The sequence below is a fragment of the Siphateles boraxobius genome, unplaced genomic scaffold (genome assembly GCF_051911475.1).
Source record: "Siphateles boraxobius isolate OS27281-9 unplaced genomic scaffold, OSU_SipBor_1 15, whole genome shotgun sequence".
Classification (NCBI taxonomy): domain Eukaryota; kingdom Metazoa; phylum Chordata; class Actinopteri; order Cypriniformes; family Leuciscidae; genus Siphateles; species Siphateles boraxobius.
The window spans coordinates 4,780,001-4,799,985 of record NW_027508755.1 but is presented as its reverse complement, the minus strand read 5'-3'; the positions used below and the strand labels follow the sequence as shown (position 1 = coordinate 4,799,985).

Genomic DNA, 19,985 nt, shown 5'->3' with positions numbered 1-19,985 from the left:
CATCACTGTCAGACACTTTCAGAGAGTGTTGGGTTTCATGGCAGCAGCGTCCAGCGTGATACCTTCTGGCCTGCTATACATGAGAGCTCTACAGTGTTTGGTTAAGAGCCAAGGGGTTTTCCCCGAGGGGAAATCCATTCCGCTTGATAAGGGTTACGCGCAGATGCCTTCGTTCCCTATCAATTTGGAAGAAGCCTTGGTTCCTGTCCCAGGGTCCCAGACTGGGAGCGTCATGTCGCCGGATATCTATTTCGACAGACGCCTCCCTCACGGGCTGGGGCGCGGTCATGGACGGCCTTTACGAGAGGTCTATGGCAGGACCATCATTCCTCTTGGCACATAAATTGCCTAGAAATGTTGGCGGTGTTCCAGGCTCTGAGGAGCTTTCTGCCAGACCTCCATGGTCGCCAGCATGTTGATGGTATCTTACCTAAACCGTCAGGGGGGTCTGAGGTCGCGCCCTCTGTGCAGACTGGCGCATCAGATACTCCTGTGGTCCCAGCGGAAACTATCGTCTCTCAGGGCGATGTATGTCCCGGGGGACCAGAACCAGGGAGCAGAAGTACTGTCGAGGCAGGGGCTGAGGCCCGAGGAATGGAGACTCCACCCCGAGGTGGTGGAGTTAATATGCGAGAGGTTTGGCCCAGTGGAAGTGGACCTATGTGCGTTTCGAGAGACAACACACTGTCCACTGTGGTTCTCCCTCACACATCCAGCCCCGCTGGGGTTGGATGCCATCTTGCAGACGTGGCCGAGGCTGCGTCTGTACGCCTTTCCCCCAATCGCTCTCCTCCCAGCAGTTCTGGAAAGGGTCCGTCGGGACGGGGTCAGCCTACTATTAGTAGCCCCGTGTTGGCCGGCCCGAGTTTGGTTTTCGGTCATCATCCTGCTTCTGGCAGGCCCGCCATGGCAGATCCCTCTGAGGAGGGACCTGTTGTCTCAGGCAGAGGGCTCAGTTCTCCACCCTCGTCCCGAGCTGTGGAAACTGTGGGTCTGGCCCCTGGGGGGGCACAGTTCCTAGAAGGCGGCATGTCAGCAGAAGTGGACTGTTTTTTCCATTTGGTGCAGAGAGCGTGTTTTGGACCCAGTTCACTGCCCAGTGGCTTCAGTGCTGGAGTTTCTCCAAGACCGCTTTTCTGCCGGGCTTACCCCGTCCACACTCAAGGTTTATGTGGCTGCCATTGGGGCATTCCACGCTCCTCTGAGTGATGGTCCTCTGGGGAGGCATCACCTGGTCGTACGTTTCCTCCGTGGAGCCTGGAGGATGAGACCTGCGACTCGCACCAGGGTTCCCTCTTGGGACCTGGCAGTGGTTCTCGAAGGGCTGGCCGAGGCCCTCTGAGGAGGGTAGGAGATCTCCAGGTGCTCTCTATTTCCTATGGGTGCTTGGAGTTTGCTCCAGGCAACATTAAGGTCATCTTGCACCCCCGGCCCAGCTATTTGCCTAAGGTGCCATCTAATATGGCACGGCCTTTGGTTCTGCAGGCATTTCATCCTCCACCTCATGTGACGGCAGATGAGGAGAGACTTCATCTGCTATGCCCTGTCAGGGCACTGCAGTGTTATATCCAGAGGTCCTCCTCATGGCGGAAGTCGGACCAGTTGCTGGTGTGTTTCGGGTCGCCCAAGAAGGGGCTTCCCGCCTCTAAGCAGTCCATCAGCAACTGGATCGTTCAGACTATTTCCCTGGCCTATCAGGTGCGCAATTTGCCTTCACCTATGGCCATGAAGGCTCACTCCACCAGAGGCATAGCATCCTCTAGAGCCCTCCTTTCAGGGGTTTCTATCCATGACATATGTGAGGCGGCTGGCTAGGCCACTCCGCACACATTCATGAGGTTTTACAGTCTGGACCTTCCCTCTACACCCGGTGCACGAGTGCTTTCGTCCTAGTTTGTGCCTGAAGACAGCTTCACACTGGGATGAGCGGGGTTCGTTGTGGTATAGTGGGTATCTCGTTCCCCTAGTGTCGTAACCGACGCAGTTCGAGTTCCCTCGAAAGGGAACGTCTCGGGTTACGTATGTAACCCTTGTTCCCTGAGAAAGGGAACGAGACACTGCGTCGGTTCGCCACACCTCACCCCGCCTGGAGCACTTGCTTCATAGCAAAGAGCTTACCTTGCTTGTGCCGGTGTGCTCTTGTACACATCCGTGTATGCCGTCACTCGCTACGTCATCACGCAAAGCCAATAGGATTGGATTCGATTTCATTCATGGATTCAGACGCGCTACGCTGAAGGGCGTTCCCCTAGTGTCGTAACCGACGCAGTGTCTCGTTCCCTTTCTCAGGGAACAAGGGTTACATACGTAACCTGAGACGTTTTCTTAATATGTTATACTACCTGTTGTGTGAATAATTCGCACCATGAAGGCAGACCAAGTATGATTAGGAGATTCTTGTTACAGCCTTCTGGATCCTAGCCACAGATTTGTAAGTCGGCCAAGCACAGGTACTATTCTGCACCCATGAAGATGGCACAACTTCTACTTCAGAGGATTCGAAGTATAGTATAAAACTCATAGTTTTCAGCCATGACTTAAATGTATAGTAGGCCTACATATAGAGATTGCTAATGTGACGTCATCGTGACGTATTACCAGTGGTGAACGCAAAGCATTTTGGGAATCCACGGCACAAACAGAAGGCGCCAGACTTGATTGCACGGAGGGAAGAACGCAATGTTCAAGATGCCGTCTACCTGCTGTGTTATAAACTGCAATAGTCCTTCTTGCACAGTTTTGAAAACGAACGTTAAGGGTTGTTTTAAGGACATGTTTGTGTATGCTCGTAGACAGCCACTCTGAAGCGGTCAGAGGCGATTCTAAAAGAGTCAAAAAGTCGAGACAGGATCTATCGTCAAAATTCTACCCACCACTCTAACTTAGTTCATCCAAAACAAACTAGAAAATAGACTCAAAGTGCTAAATACCTGAATTATCCTTTAAAGGGGTCATATAATGGTACATGCACTTTAACAAGTTGATTTTACTGAAATGTGTGTTGGCAGTGCCTGTACACAACCATCATATAATGATAAAAATCCATCCAGTGTTTTTGTTTTAATCTCCTGATATGTTTTCCCCTGCCTCAAATTGAGCCGTTTGTTTTTGTGACGTCAATAAAACGGACGCCCCTCCCACGATTGATAATTGACAGCAGCGTTTCTATGGTTTCAACACAGACCCGCCGTGAGCGAGCTGTCATCGTAGTCCACAATTGTTGATACACTGGACGAGAATGGCGTCTAAGCGATTGTGGTGTTCTGTTCTTGGCTCTGATAAGGAACACAGCAGTCATTTTAATGTTCCTAAATCCGAACTGCTGAAGACGCAGTGGCTGAGTTTTATTTTTGAAGGGAATTTTCCCAACGATCTACGTAAATGCTTTTATGTTTGCGCTAATCATTTCTCACCAGACTGCTTTATAAACGAGGGTCAGTGTAAATCTGGTTTTGCTAAGAAGCTGGGCCTGAAAACAGAATCGGTACCAACTATTCGTATTCCTGCTGCACCTCCAGAAGAAGTGAGTGTAACGTTTTATTAACCTTTAAATATTAATCTTTGCAAATCGCTTGCACGCTTCACAATGAATGCGGCTAATATTTAAACTCAGGGTAACTACATTACGGCATGTTTTCTATGTAACGTTACGACGTTCTCAATATAATTCATAATCCCACATTTATAATGAACAACGTGTTATGGTTAATGTGTTATTAAAAACTGTGTACATGTACATTACGTGACATTACGTTAACCAACCATTCAGGAACGTACTGTTCGAGCCTTACTTGTCGAACTTCTTCGGGGCAACACTCCATGTGCGGCTGTGTCAGAACCATAGTCAAAACGCTCCACAGAACAGAGAGGCGGCGTGAGCAAAGCTCATTATCATGTAAAGGCATATGCACTGAAACGGCGTGCTGAAAACAGAGCTGTTTTTGACCATGTAAAATTTGTGTTTTCTTATAATACTAATGAGAATTTTTAATAAAAGTATATTACAAAGCTTTCATTTAGACCCTAAAGATTCATATTAACTTGTACAAAAATGGCATTATATGACCCCTTTAAGAACGGATTAATATATTTGTTTTCCTTAATTTTAATTAACCCTAACTTTATTCTCATCAGAATGGTAAATAGAATTGATTTTCGTATAAAATTATACTACAATTAAAAACACATTTGATTTTCTTTTTTAATCAATGTAGGATATGTAACTGCTCTGAAGACAAGAAATGAAAACCAATGCGATATGATTTATGTCCAAAAGATGTAACCCACAGACTGTTTTGAAATGGGGTTGGATGTTGCTTTTAAAACTGTGTGTGTTTGGTTGGGTGACAGTTTTGTGTTACAGCTTGACAAGAGTTTAGAGTGTGACAAAAGCACAATGTTGTATTTAATTGCGAGTGTAAGTTACACAAATATAAGTAAACACTTTGCAGTTTGAATGATAATCTCTCTCTCTCTCTCTCTCTCTCTCTCTCTCTCTCTCTCTCTCTCTCTCTCTCTCTCTCTCTCTCTCTCTCTCTCTCTCTCACTCACACACACACACACACACACACACACACACCAGTGTTGCCAAGTCCGCTTATTATAAGCGACTTTGGGCTTGTTTTTCTGTAAAGTCGCTTACAAATATTGGTAGTCGCGGGTCGCGTTTTTTTGGGCTTGTTTCTAAAGTGTAGTTGCTTATTTGGCCTTGTTCTCAGCTCTCTGTCTCTCTCCTTGATCTATACACAGAGTTTTTTTCCCACCCACATCCTGCTTCTAATTGGCTCTGACCCAGATGGCAATGAGTACTAGCCAATCAGAGGCAGAGCAGGGCAATCGTTTTTTTTTTTTTTTTTTTTGGTTAGGAAAACGTCAGTGAGTGACGTTTAAATGAAAATACGTGCGAGTCACGACTGATGGTGACTGGACTGTAGAAGAGTTTTTATATATTAATTATATTTTAGATATTCTAGATATAGATATTATAGTTTAATATCGTTTAACCCTTTAACTGTCACTCCCCCTTTTTTCGCATAGACCTGAAAATCACTATTCAAACTTAAATGGTTGTAGTTCAAGAATGCTTTGGAATATAGACCTATGGTTGGTCTTGTTTTAAAGAAGTGAAGTGAAGTATTATGAAATTATGAAAATGAAACAGAAAAAAAGTTATACAAGTTTGAGTTTATGAAAATGAACAATGTAAAAATATAATCATTTATATTTTATATAATATCTATATATTACAAAATATATTTTACTCTAAAACCGCAAGAAAATGTAAGCCAAAAATCTGAAGAAGTTGTGTTCCAAATTTTAGGTTGATATCTCAAAAAATTAGCTTTCAGTAAGATTTTATTTGGCCGCAGTACCAACATTTTTCACTAGATGGACAGCCAAGCTTCATTACAGAAGAAAAATAAACTACCGTGTGCACAGTTTTACAAAACTGGGCACAGTTTACCAATCTGTCCACATGGATGTAAATTGACAATCTGTACCCACAGTTTAGAACTATCCGTCCCCACGGATTGTAAAACCGTGCACACAGTTTATTTATTTTTCTCTTCCCGGAACCTAGGGGGGCTCCGTAGAAAAAGCTCTTTTTCTATCTATGAGAAAAAGTCGCTTGTTTTGGGTTTGATTTCACGGGCCTGGTTGCTTATTTGTTTCGCGAGATCTGGCAACACTGACACACACACACACACACACAGTTCGATCGCGCCCGCGCCTCTCTCTCTCACGGGCGCACACACACACACACAAACACACACACACACTCCAGCATTTCAATCTTGACATGAATTCTGACTGCATGCAGATAGATGAGAGAGAGCGAGGAGTGTGGTGCTTAAAACATTAGCATACTTTTGAACGGACGACAGTTTTCTGGTATGGTCCGACAATTTTTTCTTTAGCCCGTTGCATTTTGTAGGATTAGATTCTGTTTTTCACGCTATTTTTATTTATTTTTTTCATGCCAGAAAACTAGCCTGCTATGCCAGTCCATGTAAACGGGCCAAACATACCCATAATTCTTTGCGTTCTGATGACGTTGCCGCCCAGTTGGTCACATGTCTTAGCGATCTCTATACTTAAATGACATATAATGGCCTCTTCTGTGCTGAGCTTGGCAATGTCAATGATCTTGTTGTGGTCTGTCAAAAAAATGCATACACAATGTTTATCTTTGTTAAAATCAATATAATACATAATAAATACATGTCACAGGGAGGAGCATTACAGATTTTGATTAAAGATTACAAAGCCAAAGATTTTTTTTTGGGTGGATTGACTTGCATGGATGAATTGTTCACCACAAAACGTCTCGGTTACGTATGTAACCCTAGTTCCCTGATAGGGAACGAGACGCTGCGTCAAACGCTGCGGGAACGCCCCTGCGTTGTGCGTCATGAAGCACATATGGAATCAGCCCAATGGAGAGATGGAACGTCACAGGAGGGGGACGTCATCGACCAGGAAACTATAAAGCACCCCATAAATACAAGCGCAACAGCTTCTGATAGGCCTGAAGGAAGCGCTAGCGGGAATGCCGGGAGTATGGTGGAATGACGCAGCGTCTCGTTCCCTATCAGGGAACTAGGGTTACATACGTAACCGAGACGTTCCCTTTCAAGGGAACTCGAGCTGCGTCAAACGCTGTGGGAACGCTAATACCCACGTCGCCATAGGACCAAGTGACCGCCATGTGAGAACTAGCGCACAGAGGACGAGAGCACCTGTGCCCCCGGGGTAGAAGTTAAGTCTAGGTCGTAGAACTTAATGAAAGTATGCGGTGAAGACCATCCAGCCGCATCACAAACGTCACTAAGGGAAACTCCTGACAGTAAGGCTTTAGAAGCCGCCATACTCCTGGTAGAGTGGGCTCGTACAGCCAAAGGTGAAGGCTGACCAGCCGACTCATAGGCAAGTGAGATAGCCTCGACCACCCACTTGCTCATTCTCTGTTTAGACGCGGGACACCCCTTCTTGGGTGGCCCAAAGCACACAAATAGTTGTTCTGACTTCCTCCACAGGGCAGTTCTGTGGACATAGGCGTCTAACGCCATAACAGGGCAGAGTAAATTAAGTTTCTCCTGGTCAGACGACAGAAATGGAGGAGGACAAAAGGCCTGCAGAGCTGTAGGTCTAACAACATTAGTAGGGACCTTGGGAACGTAACCTGGTCTAGGATGCAGAAAAGCCTTAACCATGCCAGGCGAAAATTCCAGGCACGAGGGTGAAACCGACAGAGCCTGCAAATCTCCGATTCTCTTTAGTGAGGAGATAGCAAGAAGAATGATAGTCTTAAACGTGAGAAACTTCTCAGGAACTTCTTCGATAGGTTCAAGAGGAGCTAGGGAAAGACCTTCTAATACGATGGCCAGATGACAGGCCGGCACCCTAGTACGAACTGCTGGCCTCAGCCTCAATGTGCCACGAAGGAAACGAGTTATAAGCGGGTGTCTCCCAAGAGAAACTCCACTGAAAGGGACGTGGTAAGCAGCCAGTGCCGCCACATACACCTTTAGTGTGGAGGGGGATAGCCCTGTGGAGAAGCACTCCTGCAGGAATTCCAGCACTGCACCCACTGGGCAGTTAACTGGGTCCTGCAGGTGCTCTCCACACCAAGAAGTGAAGAGTTTCCACTTCAAGACATAAAGCTTCCTCGTGGATGGAGCTCTGGTGTGAAGAATGGTCTCAACAACCTCGGTTGGGAGACCAGAGTTCATGAGCTGGGCCCCCTCAGAGGCCAAGCTCACAATACTGGGCGGGCGTGAAATATCATGCTGCCCGCCTGAGAGAGTAGATCCCTCCTTACCGGGAGCTCCAAGAGAGAGCCGTCCAGGAGAGAAATCAGGTCCGCAAACCATACTCGGGCCGGCCAGAACGGGGCTACTAATAGTAGGCTGACCCCGTCCCGGCGAACCCTCTCCAGAACTCCAGGTAGCAGAGCAATCGGGGGAAAGGCGAACAGACGTGACCTCGGCCATGGCTGCACCATAGCGTCCAACCCCAGAGGGGCTGGATGGCTGATGGAAAACCAAAGATGATAATGCGTGGTCTCCTTGGAAGCCAATAGGTCCACCTCTGCACGACCGAAACTCAACCAAAGGAGCTCCACCACCTCGGGATGGAGTCTCCAATCCCCCTGCCTCGGCCCCTGTCTCGACAGGCAGTCTGCTACCACATTCAAATACCCAGGAAGATACATTGCTCTCAGAAATAGTAACCTCCCATGGGACCACAGGAGGATCTGACGGGCCAACTTGTAAAGCCGGCGAAACCGCAGGCCCCCCTGATGATTTATATAAGAGACCACCGACGTGTTGTCTGACTGAACTAACACATGATGACCTCTCAGGTCTGCTAGGAAGTGTTTCAGAGCCTGGAACACCGCCAACATCTCTAGACAATTTATAAGCCGTGATAGATGATGGTCCTGCGACAGCCCTTGGGCTGGACGACCACTCGTGACCGCCCCCCACCCTGTGTGGGAAGCATCCGTCGTTATTAGCGTTACGCGACGACAAAGAGCCCCCAACACTTTGAATAGGAACCAAGTTTCTTTAAACATGACCAGAGCACGAAGGCAGCGCCGTGTGACTTTGACCGTGCTGAGCGGATTCCCCCTCGGGGAGAATCCCTTGGTCCCGAGCCACCACTGTAGCGATCTCATGTACAACAGGCCGCAAGGTATAACGTCGGACGCTGCTGCCATCAGACCCGACAGTCTAAAAATGTTTTACAGTAAGTAGCTGGCCTAGCTTTACTTGTTTCACAGCTGAGAGAATCGAAACGATGCGGGTCGGAGCAAGTCGCGCCTGCATCGAAACTGAAACCCAAACGACACCCAGAAAAGTGGTCTTCTGAGGAGATAATACACTTTTCTTTGCGTTCAGCCTCAACCCCAACTTCCTGATATGAACGAGAACGACATCTCAATGTCGAACCGCCATCTGCTCTGTCTGAGCTAAAATGAACCGATCGTTGATGTAATTGAGGACACGAACACCCTGAAGCCTCAGGGGCACTAGTGCTGCGTCCATGCATTTCGTGAAAGTGCGGGGAGATAAAGCTAGGCCAAACGGAAGAACCCTGTGCTGGTACACCTCGCCCCCGAAGGCGAACCTCAGGAACTTCGTGTGTTGTGGAAGGATGGAAATGTGGAAGTACACGTCCCTTAGATCTATCGTGACAGACCAGTCCTCGGATCTGATTTGTGACACGATCTGCTTGATAGTGAGCATCTTGAATTTTGGCTTCCCTACCGAGCAATTTAATAGGCGCAGGTCTAAATTTGGACCCAACCCCCCATCCTATTTTGGAACGATGAAATATCGGCTGTAATAGCCTGACTCCACACTGGGAGGAGGAACCCGTTCTATAGCCTCCTTTTGAAGGAGTGCTTTCACCTCTTGTTCCATAACCAGAGCCTGCTCGGGGCCCACCACTGTAGGCAGAACCCCTCTAAATCTTGGTGGACGACACCTGAATTGGATAGCATAATCCCTTTCTATTGTCTGCAGGACCCAATGAGATATTTTTGGAAGGCTTTTCCACTCTGCCAGAAATTCTACTAAGGGTACCAGTCTCTCGAGACTGGCCTCTGGTGTAACTTGAGCAGCAAACGCAGCGCCCTGTAACGGCACACCGGCAGGGAACAATTGATCTAACCGCTCTAAAACCCTCCTCAGAGGGAGCGAGCGTCCGTCGGGAAATCGCTCGCTGGGACCGTCTGCGCCCCGGCATGAAGGCGGGGTTGGCAGAACGGGCCCCTGAGGGCACCGAGGAAGAATGGGCACCGTAGAAAGAGGTGCAAACGTTTCCGCCTTGGTGGGGACCACCCTCAGTGTCCTGCGCGCCGTGGCGCCAGGACTTCTTCTTAGCCGAAGCCTTCTTAGCTAATATAACTGTCCTCAGATCAGTTCTATTACTGGGAGATTTCGGCTGAAAGTGCCGCGGCTGAGCCCACTGTCCAGCAGGGGGAGCACGAGACGCGACACTCTGCTTCAGCGCCCTATATGATGAGCTCGCAGACGGCCGGGGCTGCTCCCGCCCAGCAGCCCCAGGGACATGAATTTTTAAAGGGAGAAATTTCCTAAAAGCTGTTGTTTGCTTTTCCTTCTCCTGGAATTTATCGATGACAGAATTTACAGCATCGCCAAATAAACCCAGGGGGGAGAGAGGAGTGTCTAAAAGTAAAGCTTTTTCTTTTTCTTTTATATTTGTCTGATTTAACCACAGATGTCTTTCTGCGGCCACCAGAGCTGCCATAGATCGACCCACTAGCTTGGCCGACTCTCTGGTTGCGCGCAGGGATAAATCAGCAGCCTGACGCAATTCGCGAATCACGTCAGCACTGATCTCCTCACTCTCACTCACGTCCCTCAGCAGTTCAGCCTGGTATCACTGCATAATAGACATAGTATGCAGACATGACGCAGCCTGAACCGCCGCCGAATACGCTTTACCCACAAAAACCGAAATATTTCTAAGAGGCTTGGTGGGTAATGTCGGTGCCTTAACAGATGACGCAGCCTCGAGGGAGAGAAAACTCGCAAGCGTCTCTTCCACGCGAGGCATAGCCGAATAACCATATGATTTTGCCCCCACAATATTAGAATATGTTGAAGTCTGGGGACTAAACACTCTATATGACACCGTTTTTTTCCACGATTTCAACACCTCAGTGTGGAGATCGGGAAAAAATGGCAAGCACCGGCGTGGAGGTTGCACTCGTGACGGCAAAAATCTCTCATCTAATTTTGATTTAGAAACAGACTCCTGTCTAGTCACTGGCCATACAATGCTGAGTTTTTCTACAGCTCTTGTTAATACATCCACTAGCTCATCACTTTCGGGAGTGTAAGGTGGCGAATCCTCCACATCTCCCTCATTTATAACTGGTGCCTCAGCCCGAGCGGAAGAAACCGCAGCGCGTGCTTCCGAACACGGGACTGAGGCACTGGATCTCACAGGTGAAGGGAGAGACAAGGCAGAGCCCGTCTCTAACCCCGCTGAGAGATCCATATGCGATTCCCACGATACGCGTGGTCGCTCTGCCTCGGCAAGAGCGGGACCCGAACCGCGGGGAGCGCGCACTGAACCGCTCTCCTCGAAGAGCGCCCGGCGGGAGCGGAGCGTCCTTAATGGCAGACGCCCGCAATGCTCACAATCAGCTCCCTCGAGAGCTGACTGGGCATGCTGCACTCCCAAACAAACAACACAAAGAACGTGTGTATCCCCACTCGTAAAATAACGCGAGCAGGGAGGGACACACTTCCTAAACTGCTGTTCGTTCGCCATATCTCTCTTAATATATATATATATATATATATATATATATAAATTGTTTGTGTGGTGCAGAGTATGTAAAGACAGACAATATTCACACAGGGACAGACAGATTCACATATAGCGCGACTGAAGGCACAGAAAGCTGTTGCGCTTGTGTTTATGGAGTGCTTTATAGTTTCCTGGTCGATGACGTCCCCCTCCTGTGACGTTCCATCTCTCCATTGGGCTGATTCCATACTTGCTTCATGACGCACAACGCAGGGGCGTTCTAGCAGCGTTTGACGCAGCTCGAGTTCCCTTGAAAGGGAACTAACAATTTGCACTAATAAAGAAAATATGGTCAATTTTGAATTCATATGTAGGCTACTTTAAACTAATTCGTTTAGTTTCGTTTCTTAAAATAACTTGATCTAAAATAAAGTTAGCCTACTAATCACGGTTATAATTTAACATTGTGAATGTTTTAAAATAAGAGTCCAAGTCCAACAGCATCGAGTAGTAAAAATCGTACCTTTGCAATTAAAATCCAACGTCGAAATGTTGTCAAACTTTTGTGAAACTAAATCTCTTAGCGTGCACGTTACACATTTATCGTCCAATCAGTATAGGCTACGGAAATACGTCATTCAGATTGCAAGATTTGAAATGTGCCGTGCATTGTTCGAGCTCAGCTAAATGGCTAGGCCATTTGAATATGGCATTTAGGCTACCCAGTTACTTTAAAAATAAAAAAAACAATCAGTGACAACATTATCTGCATATATGGCCATTGGATTGGAACAATTTTAAAAGAACTGTGGCCTACTGTTTGTATGGTATTAATGAGCACTGCTATAACTAATTAGGCGATTTAGGCGGTAGGAGAATTTCTATGCAAGTTGCGCTAGCAGCTGTATTTGGGTCGCTATGCAGTCTCACGCGTGCTGTTAACTTAGTCCCTTCGAGGGACTACATGAAATACTAGAAAATAAAAGCGCATCAATGCTTACCATTTTTTACTTAGATGGTCCCGTTTTCGTATGTCTTGCCAAATAATCCATTGTTTTTTGTTGTTGTCCAAACTACAAAAACATGGTGATCACCATGGTACAATGAGACCCCTCCCACTGCTGTGCGAGGGATGATGTCATGCCAAATGCGCGCGCATACATTTTTAAAATAGGCTACATGTAAATAATGATCTGCATGTTTCATTACAAAAAAATCGTTTTGCTATGGTTATAAATATTAAAGAATGCTGTTCAAAACGACACTATATTATTATTATTATAGTTTAATTTAAGTTTTACTGCAGATTTTGTTTTGGACAAGTTCACGATATTCGACGAGTAGATAGCATATTATCATGTATACGTTCAGGATATGAATTTTAAAATAATGTGTATGTTAATTATTGCTTCATTAAAACCATCCTTTTTTGAACTTAAGCCGAGTCATTTCCAGAAGTGGCCCAGATCTCTACAGCCAGATACGGTGAACATGAATCGGCCCAGTGCATTACAGCCGTAACAAAAATGCATGTGCCAGAGTGAGCTGCAGGCGACACTCGGCCCGATCAACAAACGCCGATGCTGAGTCTGAGCCGCAGGCACCGCGGAGCAGCCGAGCTCGGGCTGATTACTACATGCTATCTGGGTCATTTACAGTGTGTTTACACCGCAAAACAAATCCTCTCCTTGCCATTTTCGTGCGCTTCCAAACAGGATTGTCTTCTCCGACTTGCCGTAGAGTCCTCAAACTCAGAATAGGAAGGGCCATGTAGATGAGCTCACAAATCTGCATTTTGAGTGGCGTATGGCGTCAACTTAACATATATCGGCGAGTGGCGTTATCTTAACGCTTGGCGAATTCGCGAATTCTGAACCGTTTGGCTTTCGAGATGCTCTCTCTCTGTCACTCACGCGTCTATGGCGGCAAATCAATGCCAATAAAAACCGAACGCACAACTGATGTTGGCGCGCGCGGTACATGACTTTCGCGAGAGAATAACAGATCTACACGCGAGGAAACGGGAACTCGCGAGCTCATACATACTCTGCGCGTGCGCGCGCTCATGACATCTCCTCTGCACGTAATACAAGTCCTCGCGCGCGCGCACATGATCATTCCACAGGCTCTCGCGCTTGATCTGCTCTCGCCTGCTGCTTTTGCTCGCTCTAACAATTTTATTTTTGACAGTCGAGGGGCGGGACTTCCTGTTTTAATAACCTCAAATGTCATTGGTTACTTCCCATTTTCCGGAAGTCAGTTGTGATTGGACGCCTGTCCAATGACTCGTAGGCTAATTCACTTGACTTGAGACATCACTTAATTTGTTTTTTATTGTGGTTTATTAATGTGTAATGTGATTTAATGCATTGTTAATGTAGAATATATTCTTACCAGATACTTTATTAACAGAAAGTCTTACTAGTGATTGCATTGTGTTGTTAAGAGATATTTACAGACTGTAACAACGCATTTCCATGGTTATTAGCATTGTAAATCTACCAAAATTTAATATGTATTTTTACATTTTGTATTTATAACACTATCTAAAATATCTAAAAGAAATTGGAGAAAAATGTGAATGCAAAGTCATATTTGCTGTTGTTCACCACTACATTACCACTATACCCCCAACAGCTATTTACGTTTATCCAAACAAAATTAAATTGGATCTGAGAACCTCAGAATGTAAAAAGTAAAAAATGTCCATTAAATAGTTGTAAATATAACAAGGGCTTTGAATGAAAGATAAATTAATTGTTTATATCAATAAGAAAGAGTTGTTGTGTAAGCTTTTTGTTTTCATCCTGTGTATTACTATTATGTCATTTTTGAGTGGTTTATTATATTGTCTATTAAATGTAAAAGGGGTTCTGGCAGCATGAATGCCTTTTATTTTTTTAAGATAGGCTATGTTATGTTCAGATGGGTTGTAATCATTTATGCTGTGTGCTTGCCTCATACTTTCTCTTATTACGTTGTTCTCACAACACATGCAAACAAAACGGCACTGTGTTTTTGAAGATGTCTTTATCACATTTCTGTCTTTATCACATGCTTGAACCTTACTAACTGAACAAATGTTACTGCAGGAAGTGGAGAAAAAAAAAGAATGTTTTACACAAAACTCTTAGTGACTTCAAGCACATGCAGACACCCAAAACTCTTAGTGACTTGCATGCAGACACCCAATTTTACACATTCATTTATAGATTTAACACTTAGTCCTGACCCTGGAGGATCATGTTCTGCAGAGTAAAGCTTGTTCTCATACACAGATATGGCCTATTTATGAATGAAATCCATGCATGTATTTGTCATTTAAACTGATGCAAACAGGGAAAGAGAGTAGAAAAGATGTATTAACCTGTCCCCCCCTCTAGTGGACAGCGTTAAGTATTGCGGCCTTCATTGCTCAGATTACGCAAATCAATGGGATTTTTTGGGAAAGTAAGTCTGACCAGTTAGAAAAGATATAAGCGAGTCTAACCAGTCTGAAGGTCTGAGCCAAGTTTGGTGAAGCATTAAAGTTCTAGGCGGAGTCTATTTCTCACCATAATAATAAATACTAATGATGTTTGAATATATGCTGGCTTTCTCAAGCCAACATAATAAAGAAGACTCCCGAGACACATCGACCAATTCAGTATGTAATAAAATTGTATTAGTTTTATAATAAAACTAATAACATTTTAAAGGTATGTCGTGCTCTTAAACCGACATGATTTTAATTAATCCCAAACCCTGCTAATTTCGTCAGTATATTAATGTACGTTCACTGATCTAGCGTATCTCTTTTCTGTCTCTTTCTTTTCATGGTAATGAGGCAAATACAATGTAGCTTACAAAAAGGTAGATGACTATATAATGTTGTAATAGCTACTTTGCTGGGTTTAAGATGGGTTTAATAATTTGCTGGGTTTAATATTGTTCATCTGTATTCGGTAGCAAATTCTGAAAAGGCATATGTAAGCTATAATTAATGCTGTGTACTGTATCTTAACGTACGAAGCCAGAACCCCTTTTACATTTAATATAAAATATAATGAACCATTTATATTATGTAAAAATGCATACGAATTTTGGTAGATTTACAATGCTAATAACCATGGAAATGCGTTGTTACAGTCTGTAAATATCTCTTAACAACACAATGCAATCACTAGTAAAACTTTCTGTTAATAAAGTATCTGGTAAGAATATATTCTACATTAACAATGCATTAAATCACATTACACATTAATAAACCACAATAAAAAACAAATTAAGTGATGTCTCAAATAAAGTGAATTAGCCTACGAGTCATTGGACAGGCGTCCAATCACAACTGACTTCCGGAAAATGGGAAGTAACCAATGACATTTGAGGTTACTAAAAACAGGAAGTCCCGCCCCTCGACTGTCAAAAATAAGGCCGTTTCTCAAAACCAAGAGAAGTGGATTTAGTGATGAAATAGCATAGGAAATTGTAGAAAAACGACCTACTGTTGTTCTGCCTTTCTGCTCCCCGCTCCTTCCTTGAATGCCGAAATGAATGCTGGGATATTTCTGCCGTCAAGTTCACACAAGTTACCAACCGATGCATCCTCGGTAAAATGGGCGTGTCAAGAACACTTCCGGGATTTTTAACCGTTCTTGCCAAAATGCAAACTTGTGTATTGAGACAGTACTTGGGCAGCGACTGATGACGTTTCACAAGTCCACAAGAACACAAGTACAGACAAGAACGCATATTGAGAAACGGCCTAAAATTGTTCGAGCGAGCAAAAGCAGCAGGCGAGAGCAGATCAAGCGCGAGAGCGTGTGGAATGATCATGTGCGCGCGCGCGAGGACTTGTATTACGTGCAGAGGAGATGTCATGAGCGCGCGCACGCGCAGAGTATGAATGAGCTCGCGAGTTCCCGTTTCCTCGCGTGTATGGCGCTCGCTTTGTGTCATTTGATTCCTAACCAAGCTTAAAGACGTGATAACGTGCGTGTGGATAACGTCTGCACGTCTTAACGTCTTAACGTCTGCCCGTCTGGAGCTATCTCCATTTCAGCATTTTTCTGCGGCGCAGGCCATCCATAGTGCGCCGTAATCTGCGGCGCTTCTGTCTGACAAAGACAGCGTAAAAAGCGTCGTTTTGTATAATATTATAATCAGCCCCAGCCTTTTCCTCAAAGTTCAGCCCATCTTATGAAGTAGATGGAAAGACGTAGTAGATTGTAGATCTGAATGGCGATCCGTCTTAAGGGTTCTGGTTTTCTATCGTTGTTAGGACTATGTTGTACTCATTTCGTTTTCATATGGGGGCAAGCATTTTTTTAATTATGATCTGAGAAACAGACTTCTCACCAAAACAATAAGATCCCGTATTATTACTGAAGTAGCTAGATAGTCCATCATACAAACTAGACCACAATCCTTTTGCATAGCCTGCTACATAGCCTATTGCCTACTTCATAAAAATGAGTAACAAAAACGTTTCAATTCCTCCAACAACACAATGATAAAAACAATACATACCAAATAGCAATAAAATATGAAGCCTCCATATGTAGAAGGGCTGCACAATATATCGAAATTATCGAAATATCGCAAATGTATTTCGCAATATGCATATCGCAACGGCTTGCAACTGGTCATGAGCAAAAGACAAGAGAAAACCACTCACTGCTCTTGGCTGAATAACTTTTGTAGCTTTAATAATAATCAATATAGGCCTATATTTAATTAATACAGTGAAAACTAATGTGTGTTTTTTTTTGTTTTTTTTGTTTTTTACATTTGATTTCAGTTTCTGTTGTTAAATATCCCTAATGTAGGATAACCTGAACAAACCCCGTGGTTTACATTGATGTTAAAATAGTGCTTCTTATTATAAAACACTCTGATGTTCACTTTATAGAAGTTGTAGCGATGTTTTCTTGTCACAAAAAGATTGTGAAACACGTAGGCCTATATGGGTTAGGCTATATAATTTTAAATATAGCCTATTTTAAAGATAATATTTCGCATTTTTCTTCAATATCGTGCAGCCCCAATCTGTAGCATATAGTCATTTATAAATATAATAATGTTTCAACGTTTCGTTTTGTGTAATAAAGCATATAGCCTATTAATTTTCTGACAGGCGGAGGGTGAACCAAGACGCGCTTCCCATTTAAAAACAAGTTTCAAGTTACTTTTCACCGTGACTGTCCGCTCAATATCCGCACTTTGCCAGTTTCACATATGTTTAAATATTATAATAGGCTTTTGTTATTTTATTTCATTTATGTTGATTATAAACAGTGAACAGCATGAGTAAGAGCAACATCATAGGATCCGAAATATGACGGGAGACATGAAGTGGGTCAGACATGATTTTGACCACTTCATTTTGTGAAAGACTTTCTTTAAAGTGAATTTCGTTTTGTATCAATTATGCACGAGCATGCATGGGAATAGGCTATTTAATAATAATACAAAAATATATATATAGTAGAGTGGCAGTGGATGGAATTATATTCTGAATTTCTACGTTATAAAAAATCGTTCTAACTTCTAGCAAGCTCATTTAAACCGTGTTGTAAAAGCCGAAATGAAAGGAGCACGGCCAAACAAATATGAAACTACTAAATATAAATATATAAAACCGCCAGTAGATGGCGGCAAGCACTGTTCTATTGACATTACTATGAGGAAAAAGATCTATCAGGAAAAATAGATATCTCCAGACATATGGCAGACGCACGTAGTCACGTTTGTAAACTTAGATCGTTGCAGACGTGCAGATGGGCAGACGTGCAGACGTTAAGACGTAATCCACACGTTAACTTCTAACGTGACGCCGCCGTGACGTCTGCATAGATCAACAGCTACACGTTATTGACGTGTCTACGTGACGTGATATTTGCGTGTACGTCTCCATATAAAACAAATGGAGACGTACACGCACGTATACACGTGTGTTATCTGTCGTGCTTGTCAGTCTCGTCGCCGAATGGAACATTTCGAGCGCCATAATTATTGGCATTGATTTGCCGCCATACGCGTCTCTCTCACGTATACACGCGCGTGCGCGCGCGCACACACACACACACACACACACACACACAGACAGCCCCTCTCCACACCGCGTCTCCATGAAAACGACTGTTCGTTGACATCAAGTTCGCGAAAGGCTGGCATCTTTACACAATCACACATTAAAAAGTGGTATAACAAATATTTTAAATTCTGATTACAATTTTTTCAGTGTTGATGTCGACCCGAGAAGCGATTGCGGCTTCTCTAGAAAGTTTGAGGTAAAATGCAGTTGGGTTGTCGATGTCAAAACCATGGTCAAAACACGATATAAGCTGTGATTCAAATATTAGCTAAATAATGTTATGTCATTTTTTTTACTCTTACACTGAATGTTTGCTGCTTCAATCCAAATGAGTATTGTATAGGGTAAATTTAGTATAGGTGTGAGAATTGTACAGCTGTGGGATTTGTATAGGGTGTGAATTTTGTAGAGGTAAAGAGATTGGGCTCCCTGACACTCTGACAGCGATGTCTTGTGAGGCTCATAAATGTGTTGGTACATGCTGTTCATGTGTGTCTTCTTTAGTCTGTTGGCTATTTAGCTTTTTCCTGCGACACGTCACTTACACATTTTGCACTTACTGCGGAGTCTTGTGTAGACTGTTTACATATTTGTGCCCACATCTACATTTTATGTAGCTACCGTTGTTATTGTTGAATACATATTTCTAAAATTGTATGATATTTTGTTGAATTATTATTACACAATACTTTTTTCGGACCTTTTTAAATCTTGCCCCTGACAAATAACCCAAATTACAAAAAAAAAAAGACTAAAAAAACTAAACTAAATCTACGCATTTTCAAAAAAAAAAACTAAACTAGCAAACCCACTTTATAAACTAATTAAAACTAAACTGAATTTGAAAACAAAAAGTCAAAACGAAATAAAAAATAAAAAGTAATGAAAAGTTCAGAACTATAATAACCTTGTCTCCTGAGGCCACAAGAGAGCGCAATGAGCAAAATATTAATGTACTGCATCCAATTGTTCAAAGTTATAAAATAACACGACTGTCTATAAAAAAAGTGTATAACGTTTAAAGTAACATTTATAAATTAAATATAATTTCGTAAATTGCATAAACAATTATGAACCAAACAGCATCATGTATTTATGCAGCGCTTAATAGAAAGAGCTGAAGATCACACAGACTCCATTAAAAAACATATGAGATGCAGTGGAATGAAAAAAATCTCCACAAAGTCTAGTCATATTTTCTAAAAGTTGAACTTCTTTTAACTTTACATGGATTTCTAAACATGCGGCGCTCTTGTGAGAGATGCGAGTGCAACAATCAGAATGTTCTGTCTAGAAAATGCTCAAAATACGCACCCGGACGCAGAATCCCTGCCTGAAGAAACGAGTCTTCATTCATTCTGAGAATTATTATTATTATTATTATTCAGCCTGAGAGTTATTATTATTATTATTATTAATATTATTATTCAGCCTGAGAGTTATTATTATTATTATTATTAATATTATTATTCAGCCTGAGAGTTTGACTGAGAAAGACAGAAGAGACGAAGTGATGAAGATGAAAAGAGCCGTTTATAGAATAATCTTAGTAGCGAATGTTTCAGTGATCAGACTTCATCTGACAAATGTAACAAATATTATTATAGCAAAATCAATAATA

At 43.4% G+C, this 19,985-nt stretch overlaps 1 protein-coding gene across 9 annotated transcripts in view; it reads left to right on the top strand.

Moving 5' to 3' along the window:
- The window catches only part of LOC143738643 (uncharacterized), a 52,860-nt gene that overhangs the window by 31,306 nt on the left and 1,569 nt on the right, over positions 1-19,985 (top strand). The window lies entirely within an intron of this gene.